Genomic DNA, 14,203 nt, shown 5'->3' with positions numbered 1-14,203 from the left:
AACGATATCGGCATACCAAGGAATAGATTGAGTAAGGGAAAAGAGATGCTCATCCGAAAACTCGTCCCGCAATGGGAGAGGAGTTTCATTTGAAGTGATCCGGCTTAGATGATCGGCAACGAGGTTCTCGCATCCACTCTTGTCTCGGATTTCCAAGTCAAATTCTTGTAACAGTAGGATCCACCGGATGAGTCTTGGCTTTGCATCTTTCTTCGTCATCAAGTACTTAAGTGCTGCGTAATCCGAATACACTATGACCTTGGTACCAAGTAGGTATTGTCTAAATTTCTCCAAGGCGAACACTATGGCCAATAGCTCCTTCTCCGTGGTAGCGTAGTTGCTTTGAGCATTGTCTAGTGTCCTTGATGCATAATAGATCACGTGGGAGGCCCTCCCATTCTTTTGACCCAAAACCGCGCCTATCGCATGGTTGCTTGCATCACACATGATCTCAAAGGGGAGATCCCAATTTGGTGCTTGCATGATGGGAGCGGATGTAAGCAACTCTTTGAGCTTGTCAAAAGCTTCTTTGCACGCCTCATTGAACTCGAAATCGACCTCCTTTTGCAAGAGTTGGCACATTGGTCTTGTTATCTTTGAAAAATCCTTGATGAACCTTCGGTAGAAACCTTCATGGCCCAAAAAAGAACGAACTTCCCAAACACAATTCGGGTAAGGTAAGCTTTGAATAACATCAATTTTGGCCTTATCTACCTCAATTCCTTTTCTAGACACAATGTGACCCAAAATGAGACCTTGACTCACCATGAAATGACATTTCTCAAAATTCAAAACCAAGTTTGTTTCGATGCATCTTTTTAAAATTTTTTTGAGATTAGTCAAACATTCTTGAAAGGAGTTGCCATATACCGTGAAATCATCCATAAAAACCTCAATTATGTTTTCAACGTATTCCGAAAAGATACTAACCATACAGCGTTGGAAAGTGGCCGGGGCGTTACACAATCCAAATGGCATTCTCCGGTAGGCAAAAGTACCAAATGGACATGTAAATGTCGTCTTTTTTTGGTCTTCCGGTGCCACCGGGATTTGGTGAAAACCGGAATACCCGTCGAGACAACAATAATGAGATTTCCCGGCCAACCTTTCTAACATTTGGTCAATGAAAGGCAATGGGAAATGATCTTTTCTTGTGCTTGCATTGATTTTGCGGTAGTCAATACATATTCTCCACCCGTTTTGCACACGAGTGGGGACCATCATATCTTTGTTGTTCTCGACCACCGTGATTCCCGTCTTCTTTGGAACGGCTTGCACCGGGCTCACCCACTTGCTATCCGAGATTGGATAGATCATCCCCACATCAAGAAGCTTTAATATCTCTTTCTTCACAACTTCCATCATTGGCGGATTTAACCTTCTTTGCGCGTCTCTACTTGGCTTGCATTCATCCTCCATTAATATCTTGTGCATACAAGTGGAGGGGCTCAAACCCTTGATATCCGCAATCGTCCAACCCATGGCTTCTTTATGCTCCTTCAACACCTTGAGGAGTTTCTCTTCTTCAAATTCGGTTAAATGAGTTGAAATGATAACCGGAAGGGTTTCATTCTTTCCCAAGTAGGCATACTTCAAATGTTGAGGTAAGACCTTCAATTCCAATTCGGGTGGTTGAACAAGGGATGGAGGCAATTTTGTGTGAGTTGGGGGCAATTCAATTTGCTTGACATCTAATCTTGTGAATTTTTTCATCTCCATTTTATTTACCAACTTCTCAACTTCCGGATCCAATGAATAAAGCTTTAATTGTTCGGCTAGCTTCCCACAATCGAATCCTTTGCTTAAGATCATCTCCAACATATCACCGTTAGACAACTCAAACAATTCTTGAGTAATAGGCTCAACAACATCAACAAAGTACAAAGATGAGACATCACTAGGATATCTCATGGCATCATAAATATTAAAACTTATTGTTTCGCCATCAAACTCCATTGTCAAACTTCCCGCATACACATCGATCTTTGTCCTAGCCATCTTCAAAAACGGTCTCCCAAGCAAGATTAGAGCCGATTTGGAGGACACTTGCTCATCTAGATCAATCACATAGAAATCCGCCGGGAAGACTAATTGTTTCACTTGCACTAGGACATCTTCTAAAACACCTCTAGGAAAGACACTTGATTTATCCGCAAAAGAGATTATGACACCGGTTTCACTTAAGGGTCCGACATTTAATGATTCATACACCGAATAGGGCATGACATTGATAGAAGCACCAAGATCAAGCATAGCACTACTAAAAGTGACATCTCCAATCTTGCAAGGAACCATGAACATTCCGGGATCTTTGCATTTGGGTGGAAGTTTCCTTTGTAAAACCGCAGATGCGTTTTCATTCATCAAAATTTTCTCATTTCCCTTCAACTTCCTCTTGTTGGTACAAAGTTCTTTCAAGAACTTTGCATATCTCGGGATTTGCTTGATTGCGTCAAGTAGAGGGATGTTTACTTCCACATTTCGGAAGGTGTCCAAAATCTCTTTCTCCTCCATATTCTTCTTTGAAGTTGCAAGTCGGGAGGGGAACGGTGGTTGAGTGGCTATTGGTGTTACTAGAGGGGCAGTCTTCTTTGGATCTCCGGCTTGTGCATCATTCTTGATTATAGGTACTTCAACAGGAATAACTTCTATCTCTTCCTCTTCTTCCCTCGGCTTCTTCTTTGAACTACTTTCTCCGGCTTGTTTGCCACTTCTCAATGTCACCACATTGACATTTGGGTTCTTTTCGGTTTGAGAAGGTAGTTTACCACGGGATTCCAACTTGCTTATGGATGTAACTATATCTCCCATTTGTGCTTCAAGGTTGGAGATACTAGTCCTTGTTTCTTTTTGGAATTGTTGGGTACTAGTGGCTAGAGATTTGACAATGTCTTCAAGAGACATTCCGGAGCTACTTGGTTGGGATTGAGGAGGTTGTTGATGATGATGTGGAGGGTGCGGTTTGGGTTGATAGTGTGGTTGTTGATGTTGGTAATGAGGTTGTGGTGGTGGATAGGATGGTCTAACCAATGCATTTTGAGGCAATGGTCTTGGTTTGTAGCTCATGTTTGGATTTGGCTTCCAACTTGAATTATATGCATTTTGGTAACCGGATGGTTTGTTGTGGTAGTTTTGGAACTCTCCCGTGGCATTCACATGCTCCGCATCTTCTTGAAGGATGGGACACATATCCGTAGGATGTCCCATTGTTGCACATATTCCACAAACCATCACTTGTGGAGTTTGTCCCATGGCTAGCTTTTGGACAACGGAGGTTAGATCTTTGATTTGAGACTCGAGATTTGATGTTCCCACTTCATTGACTTTGTGTTGTGTGTCTCTTTTCATATCTTGGCGAGGGCCAAAATGTTGTGAATTCGCGGCTATGGTGTTGAAAAGTTGTCTTGTTTGTTGTGGGGTTTTACTAAAGACATCTCCACCACTTGAGGCATCAACTAGTCTTCTCTCCATTGGCAACAATCCCTCGTAGAAGTGTTGAATGAGGAGTTGTTCCGGAATTTGGTGTTGTGGGCAACTATAGCACAAGTTGTTGAACCTCTCCCAATAATCATGGAAAGTCTCATTTTGACCTTGGCGGATTCCACAAATCTCATTTCGAAGACTTAAGACTCTTGAGGCGGGATAGAACTTATCAAGGAAAGCTCTTGCCATGTCGGTCCATGAGTTGATCGACCCCGGTGGAAGATAGAATAACCAATCTTTTGCTCTATCGGCTAATGAAAAGGGGAATGCCCTTAGCTTGATTTGGTCGTCGGTTGATGTAACAGCCCAAAATCTCAAGTATTGTTAAATTGCATTTTAGGGTGTTTTAAAGGGGGGACTCGGCGAGTTGGAGCCAGACTCGCCGAGTAGGGTCGCAGATTTGGTCGCGGGTTCGCGACTGGACTCGACGAGTCCAGGTATGGACTCGGCGAGTCGACGCTGTTCAGCGGAAACCCTAGCCGTTTCGTATTGGGTCGTATATAAGGGACCTTATGCCGTCATTGTTCGCCTTTTGGCCGACTGAGAAGGATCCTAAACCGGTTGTGGGCATCCAGAACAAGGATTGAAGATCATTGGTGATTTGAGGAAGTTATTGTTCAAGAAGGAGAAGGTTTTGGCTAATGGGACAGTAAGGGAATCACGTTTTGAGTCTTGGGGACACTGAGAGTGCATGATTCAGGTAACCTTTCGGATTATTTTCTGCTATGTGAATGTGTGCACGGATTTAGGGTTTGTGAAACCCATTTGGAGATTAGATGGATTGTTGTGTCGTTATCCAATGTTTATAACCTTGTATTAGGACCCTTAGAGGTCCAGAAGGTCCCATGTTTGTATATTCGGGAATATATGTATCTCAGGAAGCAGTTCGATCGACTGCATGGCGTGGACTCGCCGAGTCGGATGATCAGACTCGGCGAGTAGCTTGAAGGTTCACTGGGACTCGTCGAGTTGGTTCTTCAGACTCGGCGAGTAGAGTCGGGGTGGCCCCGCGATTCTTCCAGGAGTGACTCGTCGAGTCAAAGAGGATACTCGACGAGTAGAAGGGGAATCTGAGAGGATTGAAGGACGACCAGACTCGCCGAGTCGCCAGGGAACTCGCCGAGTCCAGTCGAGCTGACAATGGGCTGTTGACCAGAGTTGACCGGTGTGATTTCTTAGGGTCAGTTAACGTGGAAGATAGAAGTATTACTAAGGGATATATGGTGTTACAGGGAGCTTGTAGCTCGGAGGATCAAGTGCAAGGGATTTCAGGAGTTGCTATCTTCCAGTGTCCGCGAGGTGAGTCTTCTCACTATACTTTACCCGGAAGGGTTTGATTGAGAGACCGGAAGGTCGTATGTGTTATATTTATGCTATGGCTAGAGAGGTAGATGCTTTATATGTGATGTATGCTTATTTGATGTATACTTATACGGGCCGGAAGGCGAGACTTCATGTGATAGGAAGAACGGTATGATGTATGACTTATGTGTTATGTGCGTTATGTTACATGTGTTATGTTATTACTGTTATGGGCCGGAAGGCGATTATGTTACGGGCCGGAAGGCAATACTATGTGGACCGAAAGGTTCGGGCCGGAAGGCAATACTATGTGGACCGAAAGGTCCGGGCCGGAAGGCAATGTTATGTGGACCGAAAGGTCCGGGCCGGATGGCGTATGTGCGTAAGGTATATTGGGGAACTCACTAAGCTTCGTGCTTACGTTGTTTATGTTATGATGTTTCAGGTTCTTACGGTAACGCGGGATGGCAACGGTTCGATTGTACACACCGAGGAAAGAATTGTATTCTGGAGGATCCTGGTTGTCAATTCAAATGAAAATGGAACTATGATTTGTAATACGAATATGAATAAGATTTTAAACAAGTGTTTTAATATTAAATTAATTATTTAAATGAAAATTTTGTTTTTGGAAATCACGGTGTTACAAATTGGTATCAGAGCCTTGGTTTGAGGGATTCGGACGCGCCTACAGGTGAGTCTGGACTCAAACTGAGGAATTAAGAAAAAGTTTTCAAATAAATAGTTTTCTAAAAGTGAATAAGAGTTCAAAGAGAAAGCAAGAAAGAGCAGTGTGTACAATCAGCCAGAGCCAAACGGTGATTTCCCAAAATACCCTTACTTTTGTATTATGAAATATCTATTATGCACTTTATGAGACATTATCGCATGCTAGAGGCAGGCTAGGTATTTCACATCTTAGGACTAGAGTGGCCTGATTTGTGAAGCCTTAGTCTAGGGTTGCTGTTATATGTGCGTTATGCTTTTGTGTGTATGTGATGAGTGAGGGTATCTAGTTAGAACGCACGAGGGGTAGAGCTACGGAGTACAGTGGTACTTCCGAGGATGAGCCGAGAAGGTGGAGCTATCACAGCTAAGGAGTCCTATGTATGCTTCGATGCTCGAATGCTGCTTGCTTCGTGCTTTGTGGAGTTCTCGATGATGGGAGACAGCTACTAAGTGAGTATGACGATACTCAGGAGGTAGATGTTTGGCATCATCAGGAGCTCTTCAGCAGCTGATAGCAAAGAAGTGGGAGGACGGCGGAATGGGCTAGAGATTAAACCTAGCCAAGATGGGTGCGCGGGTAGAGTAGAGGATTTCGCTGGGGAGCGAGCATGCAAGATGGGATTGGTGAAAAAGAGCAGGTCGATCAGCTATTTAGGAACTCTGGGATGGTCCGTGTGGAAAGTATGGGTAGATGTGGCAGGTAGTATGGGCCCGTACTACTGAAAGCAGAGGACCCATACTTGATACAGGGAGCATCCTAAAGGTCCTAAGGAACAGATTGAGGGGTGATGTTATGGTTCGGATACCATACATCGGAGCGGATACAAAGTGATGTTATGGTCCGGGCACCATACATCGGAACAGATTGAGATAGATGTTGTGGTCCGAGTGCTATACGTTGGAGCAGATTGGGGAGTGGTGCTATGGTTCAGGTACCATACACCGAAGCATGTTGAGGAGGGATGTCATGGGATGAGTACCATGGTTCGTAGTGGATGATGCTTGTGGCCATCTTGTTACCCGGTTATGACCGATGAGGTGGAGATTGGACGCTATGGGTTTCAAGCCTGTAGACCATGATTGAGTACGGAGAGGCGTTCCTCGAGGGGAAAGGCGAGTGCTTACCAGAGTATTTTGGGTAAGAGTCAAAGACAGGGGAAAATTTCAGTTGAGTTGAGCAATCAGACGACAGAGGAGAGGTCACCTTTTGGGTGGGTAGTGTCATTTTTGCTCGTGTGCAAGACGCGAGAGGTCTGGTGTTTCAGTTCTGGATTTGGAAGTACACCCTGCAGGTAGTTATCGATAATGACTTCCCTCAGAGCATCAGGTAGCGGGTGTACCGCGAGGCAGAGATTTACCGTGAACAGACAGTCAGTTGGGGCTGAGGTAGTTGAGAACCACACCACACCTAATTGAGAATAACAGGTTGGGTTATAGTGGTAGCAGTGAAGAGTTCGGACGAGTTTTGCAGTGCGGAGAGTTGTCGTCTATGTTGAGGGTAAGTCCCTGTCCTTGGGACAAGTCCGGCGTTGGATACAGGTTGATGAGCTGAGATGAGAGAAACGATGATGCTGCGGCGCGGTCTGCGAGCCAGATATGTTATCGAGCAGTGCGGGTGCTTAGTATTAGATCAGTATGGGATTTGGAACGATTAGAGGCAGCCGTGATGAGAAGTTCTTGGAGAATTAGCTAGAGGTTCAGAGTATAGGGGATTGATTGACTTCATAAGGGGAGGGACTATCGGGTGTTGCACAGCACTTTTTCTGGAGCAGATACGACTTCGCTGGTGAAAGATAGTCGTGGGTTGATTGTATACTATTTGGTGTTGGTTTGAACCCTAGCGGGGGAGAACCGGGTGCAGTATATAAGAAAGCAAGAATTGTCAGGAGTAGTAATAAGTGGAGTATAGAGATGCAGTAGGGAAGCATGAGACCATAGGTGTCGATGATCGAGTAAAAAGGGGTTACATCGGAGCTTGCGGGTCCGGTGGTGCATGCCGCAAGTGCGGAAAGGAGGGGCACTGTGCACGGGATGGTTGGCAGTCAGTGCCAATTCGGGATTTGAGGAGGACAGGATGGAGCAGAGCCCCAGAGGGCTCAGGGTCGTGTTTATCTGCGTGCGACAGAGGGAGACGGAGCAGTGCCGGAGACAGCTGCGGGTATGATGTTTTCAGGATGTCTTAATTGTCTTGCATTGATTTGGCGTATTGTCTGTGCTGGTATCTTGTATGGATTTCGTTGCGGTATTCGTTGTTTCGCGGGTCTGGCATGTTTATGGATTGGTGCTTCAGGTTTTCGCTTGGCATACGTTATTCCCTGATGGTTGGGTATGGTTATAATTGGTGTTTTAGTGTCAGTAGTCTTGTGCGGTTTTCGACGTGGTGTTCATCCCTTGGGCAGATTGTGGGTTTGGTTATGGGTTATTGTCGCGGATTCCTTTGGTTATCGTCCGTGGGGGTTGTTAGGGGAGATGCGGCACTGGGTTGATTGTCGGGTAGCATCTACAGTCGTGGAGTGGATGATTGAAGGACTAGATTCTTGCGAGTGGGTTGATCAGGGAGGAAGTGTGTTTTGCTGAGGGTTGCTTGTGCTTGTGGGAAGCAGTCAGTGTGTAATCGTTCTCTTTGTACAGGATTGTTTTGTAAGGTCGTTAATGACGATCGGTGGCAGTTAGTCAGTGTTTTAGTGGGGGAGAATTAGAAAATTCTCTGGGAGATCGATGAGTATGTGAGGGTGCTTAGATGTTGGGATTCAGCAGTGGTTGTCAGCGCAGAGTATAGGCCGACGAGAGTGAGCGTCGGGTATGCGGGGCGGGATACAGACCTAGGGCATTCTATTGTGGAGACCTGAGAGAAGGTCAGGATCAAGCTTGAGTAAGTGACCGGGGCTATGTGATCAGAGTATTGGTATGTTTGAGATACGTGATGGGTTGTACTGCATTAATCCCACGGGATTATGTTGTGCATGTTTCTAGAGCTGGAACTGGAAGGTTCCAGAGTTAGAACCTGAGGGTTCGTAGAGCTGGGTGTACGGACCCACAGAGATATAGCCTCGAGTGGCTAGTATGTGTTATGAGAGTCGGTCCAGTCATGCTGGAGACTCTGTTGGTATTGCTGGATCAGTTTGAGATTGCGGATTGTGTATGTTGCAGTGTGATTGCATTGGAAGGTCTGGCCCCGGGTTAGTGATCTTGTTTAGCTGAGGCAGTGATCTTGATGAGTGGAGAGAGTGCATGAGATTGAGAGCCCCTGCAGTGAGAACCAGGGTATGTGGTTAGCGGTTATGCAAAAAGGGTGGTGTCGCTTGGGGCGAGCACCGTGGCACCGGTTGGAGTGGCATTATGGTCAAGAGGGCTCCTTGGAAAAAGGAAAAGAGGAAGGTGTGTAACTCCGAAGGGGTGCAAGTTCACGAAAGTGAAAGCTGCAGAGCAGAGTTATGGGTAGAGTATTTCAAGTATGGTTTCGAGCATCGTGTATGCGGCAATGAAGTAGGAACCATCCGGGTTGGGATGACTGACGAGACTCAGAAAGGATGCAAGAGAATAGAGAATCTTGAATTCTCAGTGTGATTCTGATCAGAGTATAGGACGGATATTAGTGGTTCTCCTTGGGAGATGTTCGAGGATATCATCAGTGTACCGGGTTTTTCAACCTGCGGGTGTTGGGACTAGTTCAGTATGTGTATGTGATGGCAAGAGGGAACTTGTGAGAGTTGATCTGAGAGGGAGAATGGATCTCTCAGTCGAACCGGAATGGGCAAAGTGGGCGTTGGATAGGGGATCCGGTGGTTCAGGATTTCCTAATCCTTATGGGTTGAGTGATCGTTGAGATTTGGAGCAGAGTGCATCTTGGGTAATTTCCGATTTCAGAGAGTGATGAGCAGTTCAGAGTTCGTGCTTTAGTTGACAAGCAGACTCAGTAGGTTAAAGAGAGTTAGTGATCGTCTAGAGTTAACAGGAAGGTTATGCAGTCAGACGCCGTTACGAGCATGTGATTCCGGTCGGCGACTTCGTATTTCTGGCGGGGTGTTTCGATTTAGGAAGAGGAGTAAATGGGGGGCCCCGGTATGTTGGGTCTTTTCGTGAAGGTACGAAGGTAGGAAGGGTGACCTACCGTTGGAGCTGTCAACGGAATTGGATCGGATCCATGACACTGGTATGTGTCGCAATTGAGTAGGTGTATAGCGGATGAGTCAGCAGTGGTTCTACTAGAGAACGATTAGGTGGATGCGAGCCTGTGTTACGTCGAGAGGCCAGTGGCCGTCGGAGATCGGAAGATCAAGGTTCTGAGGAACAAGGAGGTACCTCTGGTATTGGTCCAGTGGTGGCCTCGGAAGAGACCGGTAGTGCCTAGGGAAGCCGAAACGTGAGATGCGGGAGCAGCAGCCAGAACTATTTTCAGAGTGAGACTTCGAGGGCGAAGTCTAATTCTAGTGGGGGAGAATTGTAACAGCCCAAAATCTCAAGTATTGTTAAATTGCATTTTAGGGTGTTTTAAAGGGGGGACTCGGCGAGTTGGAGCCAGACTCGCCGAGTAGGGTCGCAGATTTGGTCGCGGGTTCGCGACTGGACTCGACGAGTCCAGGTATGGACTCGGCGAGTCGACGCTGTTCAGCGGAAACCCTAGCCGTTTCGTATTGGGTCGTATATAAGGGACCTTATGCCGTCATTGTTCGCCTTTTGGCCGACTGAGAAGGATCCTAAACCGGTTGTGGGCATCCAGAACAAGGATTGAAGATCATTGGTGATTTGAGGAAGTTATTGTTCAAGAAGGAGAAGGTTTTGGCTAATGGGACAGTAAGGGAATCACGTTTTGAGTCTTGGGGACACTGAGAGTGCATGATTCAGGTAACCTTTCGGATTATTTTCTGCTATGTGAATGTGTGCACGGATTTAGGGTTTGTGAAACCCATTTGGAGATTAGATGGATTGTTGTGTCGTTATCCAATGTTTATAACCTTGTATTAGGACCCTTAGAGGTCCAGAAGGTCCCATGTTTGTATATTCGGGAATATATGTATCTCAGGAAGCAGTTCGATCGACTGCATGGCGTGGACTCGCCGAGTCGGATGATCAGACTCGGCGAGTAGCTTGAAGGTTCACTGGGACTCGCCGAGTTGGTTCTTCAGACTCGGCGAGTAGAGTCGGGGTGGCCCCGCGATTCTTCCAGGAGTGACTCGTCGAGTCAAAGAGGATACTCGACGAGTAGAAGGGGAATCTGAGAGGATTGAAGGACGACCAGACTCGCCGAGTCGCCAGGGAACTCGCCGAGTCCAGTCGAGCTGACAATGGGCTGTTGACCAGAGTTGACCGGTGTGATTTCTTAGGGTCAGTTAACGTGGAAGATAGAAGTATTACTAAGGGATATATGGTGTTACAGGGAGCTTGTAGCTCGGAGGATCAAGTGCAAGGGATTTCAGGAGTTGCTATCTTCCAGTGTCCGCGAGGTGAGTCTTCTCACTATACTTTACCCGGAAGGGTTTGATTGAGAGACCGGAAGGTCGTATGTGTTATATTTATGCTATGGCTAGAGAGGTAGATGCTTTATATGTGATGTATGCTTATTTGATGTATACTTATACGGGCCGGAAGGCGAGACTTCATGTGATAGGAAGAACGGTATGATGTATGACTTATGTGTTATGTGCGTTATGTTACATGTGTTATGTTATTACTGTTATGGGCCGGAAGGCGATTATGTTACGGGCCGGAAGGCAATACTATGTGGACCGAAAGGTTCGGGCCGGAAGGCAATACTATGTGGACCGAAAGGTCCGGGTCGGAAGGCAATGTTATGTGGACCGAAAGGTCCGGGCCGGATGGCGTATGTGCGTAAGGTATATTGGGGAACTCACTAAGCTTCGTGCTTACGTTGTTTATGTTATGATGTTTCAGGTTCTTACGGTAACGCGGGATGGCAACGGTTCGATTGTACACACCGAGGAAAGAATTGTATTCTGGAGGATCCTGGTTGTCAATTCAAATGAAAATGGAACTATGATTTGTAATTCGAATATGAATAAGATTTTAAACAAGTGTTTTAATATTAAATTAATTATTTAAATGAAAATTTTGTTTTTGGAAATCACGGTGTTACAGTTGATCCTTGTGGCTTCATGCTAGTGCAAATAATGTGGAACATCTTCAAATGCTTATGAGGGTCTTCGTTCTCCAATCCATGAAAAGATGGTAGGTGGTGGACTAAACTTGACTTCAATTCCGAACCTCCTTCCAAAACCGGGTAATTGATACCGGTTGGAGTTTGTGTAACATCGGTCTCCATCATTTGCCTCAAGGTTCTCTCGGGAACTTCTCCTCCGTCCGCCATTACAATTGGTTCAATAATGGGTGGATTTTGTTGTAGGGTGGTGTTTCGGGAATTTCTTGGTGAGGGTCGGGACTAGAATCGGGTTCTATATCACTTAATGAAGCGGTTTCAACCTCCGGGTCCCCGTGGGGGTTAGAAGTTTGACCACGTTCAACTCGTTTTTCCTTAGACAAACGCCTTGCTTCTTTTTCGATTTCGGGGTTGTAAATCAAGTCACCTGTACGCTGAGATCTGGGCATAGAGAAACAAATTGATTAAAAATAAACCAATCCCCGGCAACGGCGCCAAAAATTTGGTGGTTGTCGAGGCCAACACAAATAATAACCCTAAATATTACACACTAAAATAGTGTATAGTGGTAAAGGGATCGAATCCACGGAGATTGGTTCAATTTATAACTCTATGAAAAATCTCTTTGTAAAAATACTTGTAAAATGACAATAAAAATAAAATGGGGGGTTTTGGTGTTTTGAAATACTTGAAACAAACTAGAATTAACTATGATTTAAATAGACAAATGCAAAAAAAATAAGAGTTTGATGTAAAATCAATAAGGGAGAGATGGTTGACTTAAAGTTTCCTCACTTTGACTTTTGATGAACATATCATTAGAATCCAATGGTGCAATACTTTGATTTAAATCCTTAATTTGGTTATAGTAATCCAAGGAGCTTGAGATTACCTAGACTTTTCTTAATTGTTGAAATGGCTAGAGAAGCTCATAACAATTTCCTTAGTCAAAGTCACTAATTCCAAATAGCATGTAATTAGTGAAAGTCAACTAGCATTAAGAACCAAAAAGTCACCAAATCCAAGAGGGGTCAAATACTTTCACCACCATGTTGGAGGAAATGTTTTTATGATTGTGTGAAGCAAAAACAACACAAAAATCATTTGTTGCTTGCTAATTTGAGGATCCTTTACTTAATCAAGAAATTAGCCAACTAATCACCACAAACACATTTAAACTCATGAACTAAAACATACAAGTAGTGATAAGATGTTAAAACACAAAACATTCCCATAAAGATTTAAGAACATGTTCATGGGTTCTTCAACATTCAACAAAAGTTCAAAGGATTAACCAAAAGTCAACCAAGATTAGTTTAGCCAAGCATGGCTAAACCCAAAGAAACAAAGTTAGAGAAAATTGTACCAAACATTAAGCAACAATCAAGAGGTAAAAATATGATGTTCTTCAAGTGTTCTTGGCCTTCAAAAGTCTTCAAAACTCCAGAGAGAATCTCCAAAAATCGGATGTCCAAGAGTCTCCAAAAGATGGGCACCAACCTTCCTCAAATAGCCTTCCAAATGGATTTCCGAAATTGCCCCTGCAGGAGGTTGCGCGACCTGCGTGCTGCTGCGCGGGTGGTGCCTGACATGGGCTTCTTTGAGATTTTGGGCCTCCAAAGCATGTCCCACTAGCCCAGATCGAATCCAATCACCTCCTAGCCCATTTTCTTCAAGTTTTTATTCATTTTAAGCCCAATTTGGCCTCTCCAAATCCTCCAAACTCGCCCGCTTAATAATCTACGCACGCTCGAATAAACTCCCGCGTTTTGCAAATTTAAAGTTTATTTCTCTCCAAACCTTCAAATAACCATCAAGCTCGCTCCATGCATCATCTCCACAATCACCAAGCCTAACATCATTTTTGCCTATCAAATCTCATCGCTTCCCATACGTCCCGAACACTCCCGCTCCGCTAGACCCGAAAACCTGCAATTATGCTCACAAGATTCGAAAGTACCCGAAATAGTCATAAAATAACAAAAAGGGAAAATATGCATGGAAATTATCTAAATTATGAATGAAATATGCTAAAATAAACTATAAAAAGAAGTAAACAAAACTAACTATCAGTGTGTAATCATTCTTTTTTGTTTAAGTTTTTTTTTAATCAGATTCGAGATTAAAGATCTAAAATTTATGCTTCCGTGTTTATGTTTGGTTATCAAAATAACCAACATTTGTTTCTTTTGCCCTGTTTTATGATTTTGAAGCAGTGACTTTAATATATCCGTTGTTTCAAAAAAAATTGTCATATGTAAATGTTTTATTTATACATAAATATATATTTTATATATATTCTTTTTGAGCAACACAAATTTATTAAAAAGAAGAATAACTGACAACGAGCGACAACCAACTACAAAGTGTTAGAAGTATAAGTAGGATTTTTCATCCAAGAATCTCACTCTATTTTGCACTTTTCCTACGACTACACATCCAAAAGAAAGATCTAGAAACAATATCATCAAAAGTGACTGAAAGTTTCAGTCTTATTGATCCAAAAATGATGGAATTACAGAAATTCCATAGAACCCAGAGAGCAGTAAAAATCATTGTATCAAAACCAAAGAT

Source organism: Lactuca sativa, chromosome 9 (genome assembly GCF_002870075.4).
Source record: "Lactuca sativa cultivar Salinas chromosome 9, Lsat_Salinas_v11, whole genome shotgun sequence".
Taxonomy (NCBI): Eukaryota; Viridiplantae; Streptophyta; class Magnoliopsida; order Asterales; family Asteraceae; genus Lactuca; species Lactuca sativa.
This window is presented reverse-complemented; position numbering follows the sequence as displayed.